The 17,318-nt window shown below is 48.8% G+C and overlaps 1 protein-coding gene across 1 annotated transcript in view; it reads right to left on the minus strand.

Moving 5' to 3' along the window:
• Positions 1-17,318, minus strand: part of SSBP3 (single stranded DNA binding protein 3) — a 133,453-nt gene that overhangs the window by 23,133 nt on the left and 93,002 nt on the right. The window lies entirely within an intron of this gene.

Here is a 17,318-nt window from a genome sequence, read left to right on the forward strand (position 1 = left end):
CAAAAAAAAAAAAGTATTTTCAAGTCAAAGCATTTGTAATTGGTACAGAAAGCAAATAAGCCTTGTAAGTACGTTATGCGAAGCAGCCACACACTCCAGGAAAAGCTCAGGAGCAGATGTTCTATACCTGCCACGTTACTAATTTCAACAAGTGTTCGCCTTCTAGCTGCTGCCAGCAATGGCATGGTTTGTTACCATGAGCAATTTTCTTAATTAACAGACATTAATTAGCCATTTAGCAATTTTGCAAGCATTTGTTTAGCAGCTTTCCTAAACATGAATACCACTGTGATAATGGTACTGATTAGAGGGTCTCCTAATTAACAGTACAGGGAAGGAAAATTGAAATCACATAAATTAAAAAGGGAGGGAAAGTTAATGAAGGCAGGACATATTTGCACCTGCAAATCTTTTGTGCTACGGAAACTTGAGTGCAATGTAAATAAAGTAAGAGGATTTTTTTTTTTGATTTTTTTTTTATTTTTTAAGTGTGATGCAGATAGACGTAGCCACGGAGATTAGGAGAGAAACAGCCGCCTGTCAATCTTCCGTGTTTAGTTTACATGATTGTGTAAATAGATCTCCCTTGCGTCAACAGTGCTTACATCACCGACGCTACCATAGCGCGACAAGAAGAATAGCTCTTGCCTCCGCTGCGATGCACCCGCTGCTGTGGGAAGAGGCAGTCAGAGCCCAAATTTATTCCTATCCCCATCCAGCAGGAGAGAGGCAAAACAAGCCCCCCTTTTTGAAGGGCTCGGAGAGCTCCCCCTATCAACCCATTTGCTGAAATGCCCCCCATAACCGAGCCAGGCCAGAGCAATTGTAATTTGAACTGAACCCCCGGCCGGTTTGGGGGTATCAGTGAGACATTTGGGTTCCTTTTAACATTTCCTCCCGTCCGACATGGAAAAAACAAGGGAATCCCACATGCCAAGTCATCTGGCTCTAGACCACTAGCTAGTTAAGAACAGGATGGAGGAGGAAGGAAGCTGGGGATTTTACCAAGGAAAAACAAACAAAAAAAAAAATCAGTGACATGCAAGAAAGCTAGTTCTGCTGTTCTTCGATGGATCTACCACGCCAGACAGGAGTCCTAACTCACTGGGAGCAGTGACTGTCACCCACCAGCCACACGGGGACAGTAAATCTGACCCTGCACCCTGCAATTTTCAGTGTGTAGATGGGCTGAGACCATGTAGATCTCTCCTGAATTCAGAGGGGCTGGGAGTGGGGCAGGGGAAGACAACCGTGTCTTGCCACGGGCAGGATCTGGACTTGGGAGCAAGTGCAAAAATAGTCGCTACATATAAAAAGGAAAGAAAGAGGTGACTAGGGATCAAATGAAAGATCACGGACAATCACTCCAAGAATAACGAGATCTTTGTTAGGGAATGCAATTCAAACAGCACTTCTTCCCTTAAGGAGCAATTTTCCCATCTAGGTCAAACACACCCACCTGCCTTTCTTTACCTAGACAGGTGCCAAGAGTAGATTGAAGAAGTCCATCACCAAAGCACTGAGCCCAGCAGGAGAGGAACACCTCGAGGCTGGGATGCTTAAGTGCACATCAACCACATGGTAGGAAGAAACCTACCATGCTGCTAAGGGGCCTGATCTTCCTCCATCCCACATATTGATACCATGAACTCCACAACCTCTCAAGTGTTTCCTTGCGTGCTGATTTACCTGTCTGGAAAACAGCACGGTTTGATCTCTCTGGTAAAAGCAGCACAACATAGCTGCTTTCACCAAAATGGCCAAACACCATGAGCAAGGCATCCTCTGCAGACGAGAACGGCTCAAACAGAAACTACCGCCCAGACCACTTCCTGGGAATGACAACGCCTTTCGAAGTTGCACAACTGATAAGGGGAAAAGGAACCAGCTATGTTAGGTAGAGCTCAGCTTTTCAAGCTGGGCACAGACCCACCTTCTCTACAGAGCTGTAAATAAAGGCCCTCCCCTGCTACCAAACAGAAAGCGGAGAGAAAGGAGATCTTGAAAGCCTGGGAGCAGACACTCCACGTGCAGGCTGAGCTTTGTTCACATTAAATACTCCCTTGGCATTCAGTTGCCACGATTATAAGGTGAGAAACAACAGCATGCAACCACTGATGGCTGTAGGGTGGGGTGCGAAGCAATGAGGCTGCAGCGTTAGCAAGCTCCTGCTCAGAAATGGTCATGGGTAATTTGAAGGGAAGCAACAGGAGCCGAGTTTTGGCCGGGACCTCACCCAGACCCCTAACCGTGTGCAATTCAAAGCAAGAAGGCTGCAGGGGCTGGAATCAGAAAGGAGAAAGGACACGCAAGGATGGAGCAGGGCTTGCTCTCCTGTTCAATGCTGGACATTCTTGCGGCACGCCTCCAGGAGGCACAGAGACCAGCAGGGAAAAAGGCTGCTGGCTTTCTACAGGCGGTCCCATGCAAAGGGCTCTCCCCGTTCCCTGAAGTGACCGGCGGGCTGCTGAGCAGACTGCAGAAGGAGCCGGACCGCTCTGCTGCTGCCCCTGCAGGCAAGCCAACCTGGTTGCCAGCCAAAGAGGGCTGGCTCACAGTGACAGCACGGCGCTGCGGGCTAGTGTCAAGCGTGAAGACTGCCTTGCTGAAGTCCCAGAGGTGTCAGGGAACGCAGGAGGCTGCTAAGCGGCTGGCAGCGGGGGCCAGTCCCCAGGGCAGAGAAGGAGCCTGCAAGGCCCAAGGAAAACCACGCTTCACTATACACAGAGCAGCCCCCTTTTGTGGCAGCGCTCGGTGCCACTAGCCACTTTGTGCCCGCTTGACTGGTGGGGAAAGATGTCCTGGCAGTCGCAGCCCAGCCCGAGGCAGAGCTGGAAGCAGTCTGAAGCCCGGCCCGAGGCAAAGGGAAGCCCTTTTTGCAGCCGATTGGGGCTACTCCGCTAATGTGAGGGTGAAGGCGGCTTTGTGCCCTCCTTAAAGGGCTTCCATGAAGGCCCCCTTGCCCTCAGCCCCTGAGAGGGGTGAGTGGACGGTGAGGGAATTGCCTGGGGAAGATAAAGGAAATCTTGTTTCCCGGGGAGAAAATCCCTTGAGAAAGGCTCTGTTACAGCCAGGCAGCCAGGGGAACATCTGCTCTCCTCTGCAGAGGCAAGGAGGCTGGGGAGGCAGGGCCGATCAGCTCCAGCATCCCGGCAGGGGGAGCTCGCAGGTCGAGCCAAAGGAGACTCCCGGAGGGCCGGCTGGATTACCCAAAAACTCAGGTTTCCCTCCAGAGCAGTGGGCTCATCCCAAGAGAAACGCAACATCAGTAGGTGTGCTCCTACACTATCCCGCCGCCACCACGCGCAGAAGCATGCAGACAGTGACCCCCAAATGGGCAGACACCTTTCCTCTGTGCTGGTGCTTAGCCTGGAAACGGCAGTGTCCCAACCGAGTGGTGGCCACGCACACTGGATACTTGGCTTCACTCCCTACCCAAGGGACTGCAAATTATTCCCTCCAGGACTGAGATGGGGCAGTGCATAAGGATACAAGCCTGGAGCCACCTGCACTGGAATCGTAATATTTTTGTCCATACTGGTTTCTGCAACTGGGGGGGAAGGGGGAGGGCTGGGAATGAATAAGGGCTCTGACCATAATGACAAAATCTCTTCTGCTTCTCCCACCCAGGCCCGGCTTTCCCCTGGAGCAGGGAAACCACTTCTGCAGGAGACCTGGTGGCTTACGTTTGCAGAAATTAACCCTAGCACGGCCGCTGAAACCTGCTCTTAGGAAGGAGGCTGGAAAGACCCAGAGCTCTGGTTTTCTCGTTTTGCCACACACCTTGTTCCTCTCTCTCTCAGTGCCAGGGCAGAAGGATCTGTGATCTGCTGTCTGCACAGAGCAAGTCCTTGTTATTGTACAGGGTAGCAGGGGGACCATCAAGAAAATGAGTTGGAAGGGACCTCAGGAGGTCACATCTAGTCCAACCCCTTGCTCAAAGCAGGACCATCCCCACCTAGATCATCCTAGCCAAAGGTCCGTCTAGCCAGGTCTTATAAAAACCTCCAGGGATGGAGAGTCCACCACCTCTCTGGGGAACCTGTTCCAGTGTTTGACTACCCTCCTAGTGAGAAAATTCTTCCTAATATTTAACCTAAACTTCCCTGGCTGCAACTTGAGCCCATTGCTCCTTGTTCTGTATCTGCCCCCGCTGAGAACAGCCCAGCTCCATCCTCTTTGCAACCCCCTGCAAGTAGTTGAAAGCTGCTATTAAATCCCCTCTCAGTCTTCTCCTCTGCGGACTAAATAAGCCCAGTTCCCTCAGCCTTTCCAGGCCCCAAACCATTTTAATTGCCCTCCACTGGACTCTCTCCAATTTGTCTACATCCTTTCTGTAGTGGGAGGCCCAAAACTGAACGCAGGACTCCAGATGTGGCCTCACCAGTGCTGAATAGAGGGGAAGGATCACTTCCCTTGATCTGCTGGCAACACTCCTACCAATGCAGCCCAGGATGCCCTTAGCCATCTTGGCAACAAGGGCACACTGCTGGCTCATAGCCATCTTACTGTCCACTGTCACCCCCAGGTCCTTTTCTGCAGAGCTGCTCCCCAGCAGTCACCCCCAGCCTGTCCCGGTACATGGGATTGCTCTGTCCTAAGTGCAAGACTTTGGACTTGTCTTTGTTGAACCTCATGAGATTATTTTTGACCAAAGCCTCCAATTTGTTAAGGTCACTGCGAATCCTAGCCCAGCCCTCCAGCGTATCTACTACTTCCCCATCTTTCATAAACACGTTGTTTGGTATTACTACAGGAAATCCTGAGACTTCCCCGTTAGACCAGTGAGTGTCCTCCTGGAGAAAGCCAAGGGTCCAACTACTTTCAGTGAATACCCCTCCCTTGTTAATGTACGAGCCGATACAAGTTAGCTACATCCCTCCACATGTGGGGAGGAAATCTCATAGGGAAGGACTAATGGGGAGGGAGAACAGGCCTAGAGGGCTAATGAAGTTTCTATGTCTTAACACTGACTACAGGTGGCAGGGCTAGCAGCCACATTAAAAAGAGGCTTCAACGTGTGTGTGGAAAAGGGGCACATGAGAACAGCCCCGCCAGCCCCGCACAGGGAAAGGCAGCACACAGCAAGAGTGTTTCACATGCATCTGTCATGCAAAAAGCCTGGCACGCCTTCACTTTCCCTGCAGCAGAGCTGCCTCTCCTAATGCAGTCGTGCAATGTGGTCGTGTACTAGCTTCAGGGGAAAAGCCGATTTTCCACAAGCCACCTTGCAAACGGGTGGGTTAGCACACATGCCAGGCTGGGGGAAATGTTCCCCTTTCCCTGGTGCACCAAGGAAGAGGGAACGGTGGAGCTAAGCTTGCTGCCTTCAGACCAGGAAATGTTTCAGAGAAGAAATACCTCTGAGCAACACGGCAGCGCTCTGGCTGAAAACAGAATACAGCGCCAGCCCTCAAACTAGATGCCTGCCTCAGGTTTTGGGGTTTTTTTTGCTGCTGACAATATATTAAACGTGGGTGTGTTTCCTCCCCCCACTTCAAATCCCTGTGTTGCTGACTGCCTCCCTGGAGCGAGCCTGGCACAGCTGAATCGCGGTGGAGGAGCTGCTTGCGAGGCCACAGGCTGCTCCCCTCGTTTCAGAGAACTGTGTTACACGCCTCGCTGCCTGGACGCGGGGCTCCTCGGTGCTCGTAAATATTGGCACCTCCATCCAGAGTTGGCTGGCGGTCGGGACATTTCAAATCTTCCTTTTGTAAGGGAGTAGATGTGGCAAGACACATGCAGCTCACACCCCACAGGAACGTGTTATACAAGAACAATCCCCTGGGACCAAGTCAAGCACCGGAGGTTAAGAGCAAACACTTGCGGGCACGACACAAACACACCGGCTGCAAGACCCCGGCACCCTTCTCAACAGGCACGCCACACCTCCACGGAGAAAAGGCGTTAAAATAATTTCATCTAAATTGCTAACATTAATTAAAGAGGGACGAGAAGATCAATTTCCGCTGTTAAAGACGATGGATCGGGGAGTGGATTATTGTAAATCACCGCTGCACGGCTCTTGATGCCTTCCAAAGGAAGGAGCCGGTCTTGGAAGGGGATCTGCCTGCCCACTTCCAACACACACGCGCCCCCCCCCCCTTGCTTAATCCCCGGTATGTTCACACTTTGCCAAAACACTGCTCAGTGTAAAGAGCACCACCGGTTAATTGATTTCTATCCAAGAAACTCCAGCCCTCCCCGCTCCCCAACGCAGACAGGCAGGAACGGCCCTGCAAGCTGCAAGCACGCGAGAAATTGTAACGGGCTCCCAGGAAATCCAAGACTTTGTGAAGCATTTTGTTGGCAAGCGGCACAGGGCAGTAAATCGAATCCTCATGGTCGCATTATCCTGCAATAGTAATGCTCCTGACAGCTACTTCTGGATAATGTAACTGCAGATGTACAGTTTATGCAAACATCTCGACACACGCTGCATGCTCTTTCAACTTGTTGTACAGCAGGGGAGGAGCAGAGTGTTTTCAAACAGCAACAACAAGCAGCATCTGAAAACGTTCGCTACTTCCTGTCTGCTACCCTGGGGCCACTAAACCCATTGTGTTGGAATTAAACTGCAGCCTCCCATTCCACTTTCTTCTGCTCCCCCACGTCCCAGCTCCTTCCAGCTTTTACAGCACAGCTTAAGATTCATTAGGTACCTCCTATGCAAAAATGCAGAACCGCTGGATGTTGTTATCTTTGTAAATATTTGCAGATGTTATATGACCAAGGAGGACTGCATTTCAGCAGAGTGCCGGCTGGATCAGTCTTTTTTTTTTTTTTGAAAAACAAAAAGTAAATTTTTTTGTGGTGATAAATCAAGCTATGAGCTATTACAGAGACTCAGAGAAAGGAAAGCTTTAAGGAGGTCAGCAGTAGTCCCAACAAGCAGAACCCAGATTTTGACTATGGTATTTCATAAATACAGGTTTCACCCGTGTTACAAAATGAGGCCCTTCTCGCATGCCCAAAAGACCGATTTCTTCAACGAATAAAGAACTACGTATTCAGGTACCAGAGTGGCGATCTGGGGTATTGTCCTGTACAAGGAGGAAACAAAACATGTGCTTCTGAACAAGCAATAGCTGCTCTGAGATTATCTTCCTCTCCCTTTTCGAATGTTTAACCTACCTAGTACATCACGAACTGGTGAAACCTGAGCTCCTCTTCGAGGAAATTAAATCCGTCTCCCCCCTCCATACAGCCTCACTTCAGCTAGTCTATACTGGCATGCCCACCTTAAAACCATGGTGTAGACCCAACTTCTCTCCTCTTGCATACTTGGAGAAGCGATGAATTAGCCCACTGTGTTGGTATACCAACATTTGATTTAGCACCGATTAAAGGGAACGGAGCACTTTGCAACCCACAGCTATTGTTTCAGGCTCTCTGCAGACTCAAGCAGATGGCTCTGCATTAAATTAAGCTCGTTTCACATTCTGAAGGTTTTCTTCAGACCAGACCAGCTAGGGACTTCTTTAAAATGAAAGATGAGACTTTAGGAAACAACTGAGAGGGCTGCCCCCAACTCCCCCCTGTACTTTGAGAATGGCCGTTTAACTCATCGCTAATGAAGCTTTTGCATTTCTCACGAGATCCTGAATGTTATCCTAGTGCTCTCCAAAGAAATAGTTTCAGGTATCTACAGATGTCCTGGCTCAAGCTATTGCCATGGCCTCACCTGAGTAGAACAAGACAGCATTTAAAGCAAAAGCTAGACCAAGAGAGGTTTATTGTTGTTGTCATTTTACAACCTAAATTTCAGGGCTGATCAGCTTATTTCCACTGCCTTTCACGAGCTCAACTTCTCAAAATTCTTGTAAAATATTAAAGATGGAAAATTGTAGTAGCAATCACAGCTGTGTGTGTGTCTGTCAATTTTGGGAGTAATTCACCACAAATGGATCCTGTTTTATGGGTTGCATACTTGCGGCTAATGGTGGGGTTTTCATATTTAAAAACATTTTCAAGTACCCCTGAGGGTGAGGAAGAATGAGGAACGGTATAAAAAGGCAAAGTGTCAATGCAGTAAGATTTAGACTATTTCAAGTTAGCAATAGAAATGCATCTCACATTTTAAATATTTCTTGGTGCAGATCCCAGCATTAAGGAGGTACAAAGAGAGGAATTTACTATCATTAAAAAATCTCTGAAACTGTACATTTTATTGGCCAGAAAATAGAACCTAAGCCCCGTTTTTAAAGGCATAATTATAAGATGCCAACAGGGAAAATTATATCACTAATAAATTCTTTATTGGAGAAACTCTGGAATCCTTCTAAATAAGCACAGGACTGTATCAAAGAACCTTTAACCATTCTAATAGAAAACACTGCAGAGATTAAAGAGGTATTTTCCATAGCAGCAGATATCATTTCCCCCCTACTTTAGGACTCCACAGTTAATCATGACAACATTAGCGGTAGGTGAGACGCATATTAAAAGTATCAGGGCCTGCCTTGCTAGCCAGAGGATTAATGCTCCACTTTAGCTCTCCAACCACATGCACAATAGTTAGGAACACAGCCACATTTTGCAGTCCGAACGACAGGAAACTTCTTTAAAAAAAAAAAAAAAAAAACAAACGGTCCTGCAGCAGCAACAGTGATTCATCATGCACTTCGGTTCAGGATACAGGGCTTTGGCAGCAGTTGTGCAGAAGTTGCAGCATTCAGTAATTTGCACCTTAGTTACTAGGAGGCTCGAATAGCTGACCGACCCACAAGCGCCTGAAGTGAACGTTGCCTACCTGCCATGTATTTACCACCCCCCCAATCTTCTTTCTGAACAGGTTGGCTCTTCCCTTTCTCCCGTGGGACTGGCAGGTAAGTGGGGGCCGGTCCCGATCTGGAACGCTTGGTGTCGAAATTCACCTTCTCCATGCCGCAGCCAGGATCTCACAGACCCACAGAAGCGATGTGGGTTCCTGCTACGGCTCACAGATAACATGGCCCCTGCTCATACAGCACTGCTCTCTACGGGGCCGATCTGTACAAGACTGCCGTTGTGCAATCTTGATCTCAAATGCCTCAAAAGGAAAGGGCTTGCCTATGATCCTATTTCACAGGATCAGAGACTGACCACTCACTTGCCGAACTGACTCTGCTTGGCATTCTTTTAGAGAAGGTCCTTAAATGCCATCAGCAGCCATGGCTTTACCAGTGTGCCTAAGCACCTGACTTTGAGAAGCAACTTGGGCTCCCTGCATGACGGTGGGAACCAGGACTGGAAGTATTTGAAAGAGGTCAACACCACTGCCATCAGTACTAGGGACAGGTAGCAGCGAAGGGCTCCGCAGATGGGAGGCTGCACGTGCATCTTGAGTGTGCATTTATCTTCTGGATGGCAAGGCCAGCCTGATGCTTTCTACATGCATCTTAACTATCGATGAGTCACCTGCTAAGTTGCTTTAGAAAATGTGACGCGTGTCCCCCATTTTAAAATGGTTCCATTAACAGCAGTCTAATGCCACTAATCCCTATCCACCAAAAAAACAGCCACCGTCACCTCCCTAAACACAGTGAAATTTGTGGTACAGGTGAGGTGAATCTCCCGGGCAAGGGGTTTATACGCTGACAGCCAAGTCCAAGTTTTGCTCTGAAATCTCAGCCCCACACTACTGCCTAAGGTAAACTCCTGGAACCTAAACCCCTGGAAAAGCTACACGCGATCTGTTACTCCCCAAGCAACGTATAAATACACATTTCATTCTTTTAACCAATTCTTCTGCCCCGCAATGGTCAAGCTGCGGTCAGTGTAAGCTACAGACTGTGGAAGCCTTGTGACCCCCCCCACCCTTCCTCTGTGACAGCCCCCAGAACACAAAGATTTCAGAGATTGTGCTACTTTCCCAGGTAAGTTTGCTGAGGGGTGACAATCCACAGTTTCTAGGCTGTTCAATAATAGCACTCTCTAAAAACATCCCCCCATACACAAAAAATACATTAAAAAAATACAGCGAGCAATTCAACAGGTACTTACTATCTGAAGAGCACTGCAACCAACTTTTGTATCCCGAGGATAAAAAAAAAAAATCTAGACTACAACAAGGCTCTGAGAATAACAACTGCAAACTTCTTGTATAGAAATGTTGCTGTGCTATGGCCAAGGCTAGAAGTCCCATAGCAACCCACGGACAGCTCGCGAACAGTCGGGCAGTCAGCCCGCGAGCTCTCCGTGCCAGACAAGAGCTGGCAGAGAGACAGACTGCAGAGGAGGCTCAGAAGGAAAAACTGAGGCCAAAGACTGCAAGATCAAGGAACAACAGTGGCCTCCCGTGACAATGATAGTTTTATAGGGGGGCCCAAATGAATATCAACCTCAGGAGAACATATCTGGCCAGAAGCCTTCTCTCTTCCACATGGAGACTTAAGGCTATAAACACGTCACTCTCTGTCCCACAGGGTTGGATCCTTGCTGCTCCCAGGGATTCAGGGGCTGACCCGGCACGCCCCTATGGATGTCACCAAATGAAGAGGGATTCCCTAAAGAGGAACCTCTGAGCTATGCTGGATTGGGTCCCTGAAGGACAAGGAGCACCTGCCCATGGCAGCTGGAGAGCATGGGCAGCTCCATGCTGCCCACACTCTCCCACCTTAAAAATAAACAGACATCTGTCGGTCGGACCCAGAGGGTGGTAATAGACAGAAGTCAATCGACGTGGTGCCCCCAAGGCTCTGTCCTTGGACCCATATTGTTCAACATCTTCATTAATGATGTGGACACTGGAGTCAGAAGCGGACTGGCCAAGTTCACTGATGACACCAAACTTTGGGGCAAAGCATCCACACCTGAAGACAGGAGGGCGATCCAGGCTGACCCGGACAGGTTCACCAAATGGGCAGACAAGAACCTGATGGTGTTCAACACTGAAAAGTGCAAGGTTCTCTACCTTGAGAGGAAAAACCTGCAGCATCCCTATAGGCTCGACAGTGCTATGCTGGCTAGCACTACGGAAGAAAGAGACTTGGGGGTCATCACTGACCACAAGATGAACATGAGCCTGCAGTGCAATGCTGCGGCTAGTAAAGCAAGCAAAACGCTGGCTTGCATCCATAGATGCTTCTCAAGCAAATCCCGGGACGTCATTCTCCCATTGTACTCGGCCTTGGTGAGGCCACAGCTGGAGTACTGCATCCAGCTTTGGGCTCCACAATTCAAAAGGATGTGGAGAAGCTTGAGAGAGTCTAGAGAAGAGCCATATGCATGATCAGAGGTCAGAAAAACAGACCTTACGATGACAGGCTGAGAGCCCTGGGGCTCTTTAGCCTGGAAAAGCGCAGGCTCAGGGGTGATCTGATGGTCACCTATAAGTTTATCAGCAGTGACCACCAGTATCTGGGGGAACATTTGTTCACCAGAGCGCCCCAAGGGATGACAAGGTCGAACGGTTATTAACTACTGCAAAACCGTCTCAGGCTGGATATAAGGTCTGGAACAGCCTGCCAGCAGAGGTGGTTCAAGCACCTACAGTGAACACCTTCAAGAGAAATTTGGATGCTTATCTTGCTGGGATCCTATGACCCCAACTGACTTTCTGCCCCTGGGGCAGGGGGCTGGACTCAATGATCTTCCGAGGTCGCTTCCAGCCCTAACGTCTATGAAATCTATGAAATCTGCTGCAAAATGGCAGCACCAAGTTTATATTACCGTTTGTCACAGCCATAGATGTGGGTGTTTGTGAGACAAACATCTACTTGCAGCCTTGGAGACCAACTTTAATTTTAAGGGGTTTCAAATAACTGGCAACAACCCTTCTAGAAACACCACAAAGTGTCACAAAACCAAACCCACCTTTAACAAGGTGGAACACCAAGGAACGAATCTTTTGCAAAACTCATCCCTTGCTCCGGATGCTGCAAACACCTTGGAAATTTGCAAGGTGTCTTTTGCCCACGGCTGACACACCCACCTCTCTCCTTTTCAACACCCAGGTCCTCTAAAACCTGGACATGTGCATTTCGACAGGGGAAAAGTAGATTCAGTAGGTCCAAAAAAGGTTTCAGAGGCCAGAGCAGCATAACTGCCTCACCAAGTCCTGCTCAGTTGTGGCATTTATCCTACATTTTTAGTACCTTATACTTCAGAGGAAACCAGAGGAAACATGATGCATCATAACTCAGTTCCAAGTACGGGAACATGAGTCCGCTGTGAGACAAAGTGCTTTCAAGTTCAGCTTGACCCTTCTTACCGAAGGCCTTGCTGGTGCATCCACTTCGTTAATCTGTGACGTGCATCTGGAGGCAGGTATGGCTCCCCAGGAAATGCCTCGTGCCTGGTCAGAAGCAAAGCCTGATTGCCCACTAGATCATTTGCTGGGGTCAGAAAGTCATGATTTTCTGCCTAGTTCTGTCCAAGGTGACTCATCTCTCCACAGCCAGGCTGTAGTTCCCCTGCATGCATCTGCATTGTGGAGCTGCTGAATTTACCGTCACTGCTGAATGCTGCTGGCAGTGCATCTTGGAGCTTTCCTATCCTAGGCTCTCATTGCTAACACATTTATGTGGTACCTGTACTTTATTGCTGGCCATCTCTTATGGACCATCTGATGTAGTGCAGGTACCACAGCTGGAAACACCGGCTTTGGTTGATCAAAAAACCACGCTGGATGACAGAAGCTGCCTGCATGCATTTCCACATCCTAGAACAGCGAAGAGAACTCCTAAAGATGAAGCTATTCAAGTGCCCTGCTTCTTTAGGAAGGCAAGATCTTTGCTTTTGGAGGAGCAGAAGCAGGATCCTGGAAGGGAGACCTGCAGTGGAACAATACATTGAGAGAAGACGATACACCCTGCAAGAACTAACCCTTGTCTCCAAAGACAGGGGGTAGCAGCTCTTACAAACCTTAAACTGCAGCTTTAAACTTCATGCATCTCTTGAACAGCAGAAAGCCCAGGCTGGACTAAGCATCATTTCCTAATGGACAAAGCAGCCTTTCCTCACAAAAGGCAGTCTCAGATGCAAAGAGCTGGAAGGCTAATACCAACATCCATCTCTTAGCCCAGTGCTCTCTTGGGAAGGGCTGCATTACCCTTATCAGGGGAGGGGGTGCGGGAGCTGTCCTGGGACAAACCCCAGGAAGGAGGCTGCACCCCAGTGAAACATGGTTACTAGAGAGAATTTGGAATCGAGACGTCCCCAAGAGGAACCATTAGAGATCTGAACCGCGTGCCCTCCAGTGGGCTCCACTGATCTCAGCAGCGGTAGAATAGCTCTCTTCTGTTCCAGTGGGTGTTTGAGAAGGCATGTGTTATAGAGAATTTCCAACAAGCAGAACAAATAGGACAGTGCTGAACCTTTGCTATTTTCTTGCTGCCTCCTTAGATTCGTATGAAGTTTCCCGTTCCGTGACGCAGAACAGAGACTCGCTCTGCCCTTCTCAGGCTGTGCAGCAGAGACGATTCAGAACGGAGGTGGCAAAAGGGGCTAGAGACGTTCTGGGGCCGCTGCAAGCACTTGGTTAAAATTAGGAGTCCAAGGAGCTGTGAGAAAGCAAGGCCTGGAAAAATAAACACAAAACCACTTGCATTGCGGCAGAAGAGCCCAGCTAACCCAGGCTACCTTGCAAGAAATGGTGCTGCCTGATGTGGCAGCAGGAAGAAATGAAATACTACACCTTTGCCTTGACTTCAGCATCTTTATTATTTGTGAATGGTCCTACCGGCAATGTCTGTTCCTTTAAACCACCTGGAGGCCTGAGGCTCCCTCACTGGCTCTAACACCTCTAGTGCCAGGGGCTGTGAAAAAGCTTTTGATTTTAGCTTCTCCATGATCAAATAACGGGGCAACATAGTTGGGCTGAAAGGAGGCGGACTTTGTTCTCTGGCCTGGTGTGAGCATCAGGGTTGACTTGCTACACAAGCGCTTGATAAATGCAAATACCCCCTGGTCCCTGCTATGGCTGTCCTCTCCCCAAGGCGAAGGCTGATGGAGGAAAGACCTCTGCAGCTGTGGCAAGAAACACACCACAAGGACCTGGCACTCTGGCTCAAATTCAGGTTTCATCACACAGCCCCAGCAAAAGCAGTGGCAAGGCAAACCAGCCTGGATAGTCTGAATGCAGAGGCTGGAACAGCAGCGTTGCACTGAAAAGCCCTTTGCTTTTTAACCAGGGAATAGGGACAGACCAATCTGGATTTTCAAGTACTAGGATATCCCCCTTGCTTTAAAAATAACTGATCAGTTCCCTTCTGATATTGTGAAGAGTGCGAACAGACTGCCTCCGGTTTATTAGCAAGCAAGGGCACACGATCAGTTCTATTACACAACCAGGAGCAATGTGTTTATGCTGAAAACCCAAGGGAAACCCCCCCCCCCCTCACTGAACAACAAGATATCCACATAATTTCTCAACGCAAGAGAAATAAGCCACTCACTCAATTAAGTAAGAACTACTTGTAAGAAGTGTAATAATCAAGGCTTTAGAAATGAGAGAGAGAGACATCTGCTGTGATGGCAAAAAAGGAACGGGAGCCTGAAAGCCTCACCTAGGGGATTAAGTGTTACAGATAGTGCCTCACTTGTGCCTCCGCTAGTTGTGTTTTTGTTTTACCGACAGGATTACACACCGGCAAGCAACCACATTTATTCTGGGCAACGAACAGCAAGGAGCCAAATGAAAAACGAACTGTGAAGCCCCGGCGCCATGCGTGGCTCCCGAGGTTTCTAGGCGTTAGGGGGCAGTGTAGGAACACCGACTAACCAGGGCTTTGTTATGGTGCATCTCTCGCACTAACTGCTGATGCATAGCTAACGCAGCCACAGACATTGATTTATGTTCAACTTTCCATTTCATCAGAGAGAGTGGTACAGAGCTATGGACAGAGTTCAAATCCGGGAGAAATGCATTGCCACTGAGTTTGTCTCATTATTACGTACGTATGCTCACGACGCGCGCGCATGGGTGTGCACACAGTCCCCCCACCCCTCCCCTTGCTTTACACACAATTGTTTTCATGGCATCATTAGTAAAGCTCTAAACTTGCTTCTAGCTTTCAGTGTTGCCCTCCCCATGATCAAATAAACCCTTTCTGTCCACCGCTAGGAAAAGAAGAGATCTTTTCTACTGCTTTTGAGACTAGGCAGAAATGCAACTCCCTAACAGGGGTGGAAAGAACTTCCAAGACCTTTATGAAGAAGACAGAGGATATATATATTTGGTAGCATATATCATTATCATATCAGTCAGGAGGGGAAGGTGATTTTAAAAAGGTAACCAGCCACGTGACTGCCGTTTGGACAACCTGCATCTGCACGACAGTTGCAGGCTAAATGCAGCGCAGTTTGCTGCCACCCACTCATCGATATTCTGAAGCCACGTGTGTGGACACGGTATTCATTGAAGTGTTTCATTTCTGGGAAGGTGTCCAGCAGCAGCGGGGTTTACTGGCCAGTACTCTGCGACCTGGGCTCCCCCAACTTTGCCCACCTAAAAAAGCCTGTGTTTACTGGGAGGCTGCAGGTCGTGGCTAGCTCGTATGGAAAGGAACAGATTGCGAGGCGCTCCGTCGCTCACTACAAAGTTGTGACCTGCAGATGGGGCCAGGTGTGCTGGGACTCGTCTCCTGGGGGCACCCTCATCTTTGATACCAAGCTGTGGCCTGCAGCTACATTTCAGAACTGTGCGAGTTGCACACTCGGCCCACAGGCCATCGTCTGCACTAAAAACGGCTTCACAACGAGGATTGTGGGAACTCCCCGCCAGCCCTAGAGACCCCCCCTTATCCAACATATGGATCCAGGCAGCCTGTCAGGCTCATCAGCATTTCTCTGCTGTATTATGACCCTCCTCATTTCCCTAGGTTTGGTTTTTCTTCCAGTGCACCCCAAAAACCCTGTCCCTAACCTCGACTTCTCCCCCTCTGTTCAAGCCAGCATCCACACCTCTCCAAAACAGTCCAGTCATCTCTGAACCACTCTCCCCCCAAACCGGCACTCTTTTTCACTCCCTTGTAATTGCACAATCCTCTTCCTCCATTGCACCAAGGCAGGCTCAGCTGGTCGAACAGTCTCCACCTTCTACCTCCTTTCCTTAGTTTGTGTCTCCTGCCACGCCACCCCGATACCTGGGACAAGCTGTGTCCTCATGGGCCAGGCATCTTCCTTCTCTGAATCCTTCTTTAAAACGATCCCTTCCTCCCTTCTTGTCCTCAGGCTCTCTGAGCCGCCCGCTAACTTGTCTCACATCGAGTTCACGCTAGGGAGAGAATCAAGGGATCTTCTGCATGTGACGTTCTGCAGAAGTGAATGCTATTCTACAATTGAATTGTATTCATTTGTACAAATCACAGGAATCCATATTAACCACTAAATAGACAAAAACTCAAATGTATGGCAGACTTCAAAGAGCTTAAGATTTTGTTACAGCAGCTCATGAAAATTCCCTGTTTTTCCATTAATTCAATGGTCTCCTGCAATTTGATTCCACGTTCCACTTCCACCACCTCAGGTTTGCTCTTCGCTCTAGGGAAGCACTGCAAAAATCTTCTAGCTGGTATGAAAAAAAAAGTCTGGAAGAAAAACCTTAACTACTTCACATTTCCTGTGACCTTTCTAGCTGTGCCCTCCCAAGCTCAGTATTTTATTTTCCAGCAGAGAAATTAACCAAAAAAACCCAAAAAAACCCCAACCATCCCAGCAAGTGACTCAACACAGAAACCCCCGGACAAGGCTGCACGAAAACCTTGTGGTCTCAAGTGGAAGTGATCTGAGCATTTCAAAGAGGTTAACGTGCTTTTGGCCAAAAAGTTCAGACTGTATGAAAAGATGGGATAACCCCCTTGCCTCCATCACCCCCCCGATGAGAAACAGGTGTCTGGTGCCTATCAAGGAAAGGCAATCACTTGTAAAGTCTTTGGCAAGCCAAGTGTCTGAGTGCTAATCTGCAACAACAGGTATTTTTCACTTTACACTTCCATCACTGAACTAAGGGTCAAGCCTGTTTTGCTCCAAGTTTTCTTGTGCCCGGGTCAGAAAATCAGCTAAAAGGGCTACGCTTCACAGGGAGTTTCCACAACACACAGCCCGTCTGTATGGCATGTTATCTCTGCTCAGCTTCCCCAGACATCCAGCTGGATCACTGGAGACGGGCAAGTTGCTGCTTGGGAACCGGCCTTCCCCAGTATCACCATGTGGGAATATCAACTCCAGCAGGGGCACTGGGGTGAGTCCAGTTAGTGTCAGGGGCTCATAGGATAATAAAGGAGGGCTAGAAGGGACCTCACAAGGTCATTTAGTAAATGAAACAAAGATGAAAGTGTCCTTTAAAAAAAAAGCACGGCATGCATGGAGGACAGAGGCCTAAAGCCTAAGCCAGG

The sequence above is a fragment of the Alligator sinensis genome, unplaced genomic scaffold (genome assembly GCF_000455745.1).
Source record: "Alligator sinensis unplaced genomic scaffold, ASM45574v1 scaffold172_1, whole genome shotgun sequence".
NCBI classification, from domain to species: domain Eukaryota; kingdom Metazoa; phylum Chordata; order Crocodylia; family Alligatoridae; genus Alligator; species Alligator sinensis.